The sequence below is a fragment of the Muntiacus reevesi genome, chromosome 5, assembly GCF_963930625.1.
Source record: "Muntiacus reevesi chromosome 5, mMunRee1.1, whole genome shotgun sequence".
Lineage (NCBI taxonomy): Eukaryota > Metazoa > Chordata > Mammalia > Artiodactyla > Cervidae > Muntiacus > Muntiacus reevesi.
In genome coordinates, this window is record NC_089253.1 from 28,523,936 (window position 1) to 28,531,724 (window position 7,789).

At 48.6% G+C, this 7,789-nt stretch overlaps 1 pseudogene; it reads right to left on the minus strand.

Moving 5' to 3' along the window:
* Window positions 1–273: 273 nt before the first annotated feature.
* Window positions 274–389, minus strand: LOC136170174 (U2 spliceosomal RNA; annotated as a pseudogene).
* Window positions 390–7,789: the final 7,400 nt, after the last annotated feature.

Below are 7,789 nucleotides of genomic sequence, written 5' to 3' on the forward strand. Positions count from 1 at the left end.
GGGGCACATGGGGTTAGTTGCCCCAGGACTGTGGAATCCATCAAACTCATGTCCCCTGCATTGGCAGACAGATTTTTTTTTTTAATTCCCCAGAGGGGGTGCACCGTTCCTGGAAATACTGCAATACCACGTCGATGTGTGGAGTGGACGGAGCAAACTCCTGTTCCAACTCCCTGCTCCAGTTCAGTTTAGTTCAGTTGCTCAGTCGTGTCCGACTCTTTGCAACCCCATGGACTGCAGGACGCCAGGCTTCCCTGTCCATCATCAACTCCCGGAGCCTGCTCCAAAAATCCATTTAATATATTGTTCTCAGATAGAGGATGCATCAGATACTAAAATGATAACAACAGATGCTACACTTGATCTTAGCCAAAAGGCTGAGAAGTGATGGAAGACAGATTCTTAACCAATGGACCATCAGGAAAGTCCTTTCTTTTCTCTTTTCTGGCATCCAGTCCCATCACTTTATGGCAAATAGATGGGGAAAAAGTGGAGGCAGTGACAGATTTTATTTTCTTGGGCTCCAAAATCACTGCAATGGTGACTGCAGCCCTGAAATTAAAAGACACTTGTTCCTTGAAGGGAAAGCTATGACAAATCTAGACTATGTACTAAAAAGGAGAGACATCACTTTGCTGACAAAGGTCTGTATAGTCAAAGCTATAGTTTTTCCAGTAGTCATATACAGATGTGAGAGTTGCTCCATAAAGAAGGCTGAGCACCAAAGAAGTGGTGCTTTTGAATTGTGGTTCTGGAGAAGACTCTTGAGAGTTCCTTGGACTGCAAGGAGATCAAACCAGTCAATCCTAAAGGGAATCAACCCTGAGTATTCACTGGAAGGACTGTTCCTGAAGTTGAAGCTACAATACTTTGGCCACCTGGTGGGAAGAGCTGACTCACTGAAAAAGATCCTAATGCTGGAAAAGATTGAAGGTAAAGGGAGAAGGGAATGGCAGAGGATGAGACAGTTAGATAGAATCACAGAGTTGATGAACATGAATTTGAGCAAACTCTAGGAAAGAGTGGAGGACAGAAGAGTCTGGCATGCTACAGTCCATGAGGTCACAAAAGTCAGACACGACTTAGCGACTGAGCAACACCAACAGGGAAATGATAGCTTTATTGCTTTGCCAGGCAAAGGGAAACACACTGGGCTTCTGCCTTGAAAAACTATGTGTTCGCTGATATCTTTTTAAATCTTCATAGTTACCCTACTTTTACAAATGAAGAAACTGAGGCCCAGAGGAGCCAAGTAAGTCATCTGAAGTCACACAGTAAGTTAGTACAGAACCACCCTGAGGAGGTATTTTGGCCTGAATGCCTGTGTCCGCCCAGGATGCATATGTTGAAGCCCTACCTGCTCCCAACGTGAAGGTATTTGGAGGTGAGCCTTTGGGAGGTGATTAGAGCTGGATGAGGTCATGAGGCTGGGGTTTCCCATTTTGGGATTGGTGCCCTTATAAGAAGATAAAGGAAAGCTCTCTCTCTCTCTCCATGTGTGTGCATTGAAGAAAGACCACGTGAGCACATCGACAAGCCAGCAGGAAAGTCCTCGCCAGGGACCAGATTGACCAGCACCTTTATCTTGAACTTCCAGTATCCAGAATGGTGAGAAATAAGCTTCTATTGATTAAGCCATCCAGTCTATGGTGTTTGATTATGGCAGCCCGAGCTAACACAAGAAGTAGGCTGGATATTGCCCCCAGTCCCTCCAAACCCACATCACTCCTGGATCACCCAGCCCTGGACCTCGAGGTCTGACTTGAAGGACTGTATCAGTGGCTCTCCACCAGCCTCCAGGTGGGTGCTGCCAATGGGAGCCCCTGGCCTGGGCAGAGCGTCAGCTCGCTCCCTGATCAGCCACCATGGGCTGACTGAGGCTGTGACCTCTTCCAAAGGCCACAGAGCCTGCCAGGCAGCCCCTTCTGTCACAACGGGTCTTGCAGGGGTCCGGTCACTGCCTCTTTCCCTTGTTTCTTTAGGGCTCGGGTGGGTGAGGTCTTGAGATGTTGTCATTCGTGTTCCTTAATCCTGCCAATAGTTTTTTTTTTTTTTTTTTTTACCTTATACATCTATTCTTACTCAAATTCTTTTCCCATTTAAGTAATTTTAGAATATTGAGCAGCATTCCCTGTGCTATATAGTAGGTCCTTTTTGATTATCTGTTTTAGATATAGCAGTGTGTACATGTCCATCTCAAACTCCCAGTCTGTCCCTCTCCCTGAATGCTCCCTTCTGGTGGCCATAAGTTCCTTCTCTAAGGCTGTGAGTCTGTTTCTGTTTTGGAAATAAGTCCATTTGTATCTTATTTTTCTTTCTTTCTTTCTTTTTTTTTTTTTTTTTTTTTTGAGTCTGCATACAAGCAATGCAATATCTGCCAATAGATTTTTCAGTAGTCCCTTCTTAAATTCTCAGTTACCCAGTTGCAATGAGCCACCTGTTCCTGCTGGGAACCTGACTTGTGAAAGGTCAGGAAAGCTTCCCAGAGCGGGGATATTTAAGTTGGGTTTCTGAAGGATGAACAGGAGTTAGCCTTATGACAGAAAATGTATGATTTCTGTGAGACATGTCTATAAACACTAAAATAGCTCCCCCAAAACTCCAACACTGCTTCCAGGGACACTTGGAGACTGGGGATGAGCCGGTCGGAAATCACTGGCCTGGAGCCCCATGAGGCTGCACAGACCCCGGTTCAGGGGACGTGGGGAGAGGAAAGCTGGGGGCTGCACCCAGCAAAGGCTGTTTCTCAGTCGCTCAGTCGCGTCTGACTCTTCACGACCCCATGGACTGCAGCAAGCCGGGCTTCTCTGTCTTTCACTGTCTCCTGGAGTTTGCTCAAACTCATGTCCATGGAGTCGAGGCCATCCAACCATCTTGTCTCACCCAGCGGGGCAGAGACCCTGTCATCCCACTTTGTGACTCTCCTGGCATGCCTGTGCTCTCAGAGAGTTGGTGGGATGCTGGTGGAAATGATGCCTTGGGAAGGGACAGCCCGTCCGTCCCCCACCCCCTCCTGTGGTCCATTAGGCTGAGGGGGACAGCTGCTTGAAAGATCAGGTTTCAGGACAAACAGGCCTACTTCCTTCTGCCTGCAATCCTGGGCCTTGGGACACCTGCCCAAGGCCCACTCTATCCCAACCCCTCTGGTCTGGCTGTGGGTCTGTCGTGCTCCTCCCTCCCTCCCCGCCAGCCCCAAATCCAGTCCCTCTCCCGCTCCCTGTCACCTCCGATTAGACAATGCCTGTTCATGCTCTTCAGAATCAGGCCCTCCCACCAACTTGATCCTGCACCTGCCCAAGCCTACCCCTCCCCCAGCTTCCGTCTGCAATGTCCCGCTGACCTCACCCTGGGTGTCTTTGTAACCACGAACCCACAACTTACTCTGGCCCCTGGGTTCTGCCAGGTCCCTTCCTCTACCTCCTGATCCCCATCCCTCTGGTAGTTAGGTGTCTCCCCTGCCTTGAGACGACCCACGGACTCCAGACTATCAGCTACGATCTTCGTCCTCTGTGAAAGTGAAAGTTGCTCAGTCGTGTCCGACTCTTTGCGACCCCATGGACTGTCCATGGAATTCTCCAGGCCAGAATACAGGAGTGGGTAGCCTTTCCCTTCTCCAGGGAATCTTTCCGACCCAGGGATCGAACCCAGGTCTCCCACATTGCAGGCGGATTCTTTACCAACTGATCCTTGATGAAGAATTTAAAACTACCCCATATCATTATTCAATAATAACATAGCCACTGTTCTCTTTTTCTGGCTCTGGCACTATGTGATGAGCCAGGCTTCAAAATCACCCCATCAGGCAGATGTGGTCAGATGTGGTCACGGCAGTAACTGAGAATTTGGGTAACTTTCCAGGCTGAGGAGCAGAAGAGGGAAGACTTAAATCCAGAGTTCTGTCTTAAAGTCCCGGCTCTTGTTGCTCGACACACCGCCTTGCCGTGTCTCCCCAGCTCTGTAGCTCTCTGTGGATGGAGTCCGTACCGGGCAGTGACCGTGTATCCCACACCCTGTCCGGCAGCTCTGGGCACACATCATGCCCACCGCCAAGTAGCTGCAAAGACCATTTAATACTTGAAGCAGATCATGGTAGCCCTCTGCTCAGAAACTTCCACAGTCTTCCCTTCTCATCCAGGATACAAACCACAGTCTTTTTGATGGCCTGCAAGGCTCAGTCAATCCTAAAGGATATCAACCCTGAATATTCACTGGAAGGACTGATGCTGAAACTGAAGCTTCAATACTTTGGCCACCTGATGGGAAGAGCTGGCTCATTGGAAAAGACCCTGATGCTGGGAAAGATGGAGGTGGGGAGGAGAAGGGGTAGGCAGAGGATGAGATGGTTGGATGGCATTCTCGACTCAATGGACATAAGTTTGAGCAAACTCCAGGAGATGGTGGAGGGCAGAAAAGTCTGGGGTGCCGCAGCTCATGGGGTCACAAACAGTCAGACACAATGGAGCAACTGAACAACAACAAGGAGCTGATCGCACCCCGCTGCTAACAACCAGCGAGGAAACCAGATTCTCCATCTTACAACCACAAGGAACTGAACTCAGAGACTCAAAGGAGGAGGAGCGGATACATCCCAGAGCTTGTGGAAAGGAATGCAACCTCACCAACACCTTGATTGCAGCCTGTGATACTCTAGGTAAAAGACCCACCAGAGTCACATGGGCTGAGTTCCGACCCATAGAACTTGGAGTTAATGAATTTGTATTGTTTAAGCTGCTACCTTTGTTGCATAGCAATGGAAAAATAATACAATAAATATGTCCCAAATATTGCATGGGATATACTTATACTAAACAGATACTATTATTGACCTGTAAATCAATTTTAACTGGGTCTTCTGCAATTTTATTCTCTAAGCCCTAAAGCCCAGGTAGGTCACAAGGACAGATTATTTAGAGCTGGGCTGAGGAGCCACTCAAGATTCCCCAGCAGGTACAGAGCTCCACAGTCTGGAAGTGGTCTGCACACCCCTTACCACCAGGGCAAAAAGAGAGGTTTCTAGTTCTGTTTCTAAAGCAGTGGTTCTTAATCTGCAGTCTTGACCTCTGACTCATCCACAGAATTCTGGGGGCCTGGGAACACGATGGAGGGGGGTGAAATCACACCTTTATGTTCACAGTTCTCTAACTGAAACATGATATTGCCTTCAGTTCAGACTGTCTATGGACTTCTCTGGGGGCACAGTGAGTAAGAATCCGCCTGCCAATGCAGGGGACATGGGTGCCATCCTGGGTCTGGGAAGATTCCTCATGCCTCGGGACAGCTAAGCCCACGTGCCACAACTCCCACGCCTGCGCCCTAGGGCCCGTGCCAGCAGCAAGTGAAGCCGCCAGCTGAGAAGCCTGTGCGCTGCGGTGACAGGTAGTCCCCGCTCACCACGACTAGAGAAAGCCCAGGCAGCAACGAAAACCCAGCACAACCTCCGGTTACGTTGAAATATGGTTGTCAAAACATGGAGACGTGTGACATAGTATACACATGCTTTTTATGAACACATTAAATAATAAGATCTAATAACGATCCTAATTTCAAAATGGCTATGGATGCAAAAATATTTCATGATATCAGAGAAAACTGCTGTGTGATTTCTCCTGATGGTAAAGTTACGGGTACCGATAACATAGATATTCTTTTTTTTTTAGTTAATTAATCAATTAACTTTGAAAAGAAAATTAATTAACTAAAATGATATTAATTAACTAACTGAAGAGAGTTAATTGGTTTATCTAAAAGAATTATCTGAAAGAATTACTAAAAAGAAAATTAACCAACTAATTAAAAGAATATTCATTACTTTAAAAGAATAGTAATTAATTATCTAAAAATATTAATTAATTAAGTAAAAAAAGAATATCTGTGTTATTAAAACCCACAACTTTGCCATCAATAGAAATCACACAGCAGTTTTCTCTGATATCATGAAATATTTTTGCATCTATCAGCATTCTGAAACTACAATAGTTATTAGATCTTGCTATTTAATGTGTTCATGAAAAGCACATGTGATACTATATCACATTTCTTCATGTTTTGACAGCTATATTTCAATGTAATTGGTTTCCTTTGTGAATCTATTCCATTTTTTATAAAAACATTTTTCGAGAAAGTCCTCTCAAGCTTTAACGGACTGTGCCCAGGGCAAAAAAAGGTCAGACCTTGGTAGAAGCATTGTTTTATAATGCAAAAGATGTCAAAATATCAGAAAGACTGGGTTCAAATCCTGGCTCTAATGCTTGATCGCTATGACAATGAGGGCCTTTACTTAACCTTTCTGAGCTTCAGTTTCCTCAACTGTAACACTGAATTATTGGGAGAATTAAAGAAACAATATACACGAGCCACGTAGCTTTGAGAGCCAGCCCTCAAAGAATGAATGCTAGTCATTATGATTAACAATGCTGCTGCTGCTAAGTCACTTCAGTTGTGTCCGACTCTGTGCGACCCCGTAGATGGCGGCCCACCAGGCTCCCCCGTCCCTGGGATTGGGTTGCCGTTTCCTTCTCCAATGCATGAAAGTGAAAAGTGAAAGGGAAGTCGCTCGATTGTGTCCGACTCTTAGCTACCCCATGGACTGCAGCCTACCAGGCTCCTACATCCCTGGGATTCTCCAGGCAAGAGTACAGGAGTGGGGTGCCATTGCCTTCTCCGACTATTAACAATAATTATGGCCAATAACTGTAATCCTAGCTTCACTGGGGGCTCCCCAGGTGGCGCTAGTAGTAAAGAACCCACCTGCCAGTGCAGGAGATGTAAAAAGATGTGGGTTTGATCCCTGGGTCAGGAAGATCCCCTGGAGGAGGAAACGGCAACCCACTCCAGTATTCTTGCCTGGAGAATCCCATGGACAGAGGAGCCTGGTGGGTTATGGTCCATGGGGTCGCACAGACTCAGACAAAACTGAAGCGACTGAGCATGCAGGCACAGCTTCGTTTGTTTCTCTTTTCCTCGTGTCTTTGCAGAGCTGCTCTTGGGCTCCAGCAGGAGCCGTGGCTTCCTGAGGCCTCCGAAAGCTCTGCCCCACGTGGTGGCAGCCCCGTCCTGGGTCCCGCAAGCCCCATCTCTGGCCCAGCCTGTAGGTCCCCACTGCTATCTACCCACGGCTCCAGCAAATAGGACAAAAATGCACATCCACCCCGTGGTGATGACATAGTGCCATTTGCTAATGAGAAACAAGTGGCCTGCTATGCTCCATGCCGAGGGAGGGGGACAGACTCCCACCGCAGCCCAAAGCCACATTGCCGAGGTGGTACAGGGTGACCCGGCCGGAAGGTGCCAGGGCTTCTCGGCCTGGACGTCTCCTTCCACCCTGAGGCCACCAACCGCGCCCTGTCCTCTGCACCCACACCACAGCCTTTCCTGTGCTGGGGCACCGGACCCACCCTGGGCGTGGGCAGGACAGCAGCCAGGCCTGAGTCACTGGGAGGGGACAGCTGGGTCCTGAGCTGTGGTCTCTGTGGGGAAGTCTGAGAGGACGGGAGGGGTGCAAGCCCCTGCCTCCCACCCAAATCCCTGTGGCCCCACGTGGGGTGAGCTGGAGCCCCGGGCAACTGTCTCACTGCTCTTCTCCCGTGTACCCTGCGCTGCCCCCGGCCACCTGTTCTCTCGGAGCACCAGCACCCAGTCGCCTCATCACAAGCCCCTTCTCTGTCCCCAGCATCACTCGTCCAGCAGGGAAACAGAGGGCTGCTCGCTCACTCCAGATATCAGGGCCGTGTGAGGACCAAAGGCCACTGCCCTGGACTTTGGGTGGAGCTGGAGTCACAGACTGGAAAGA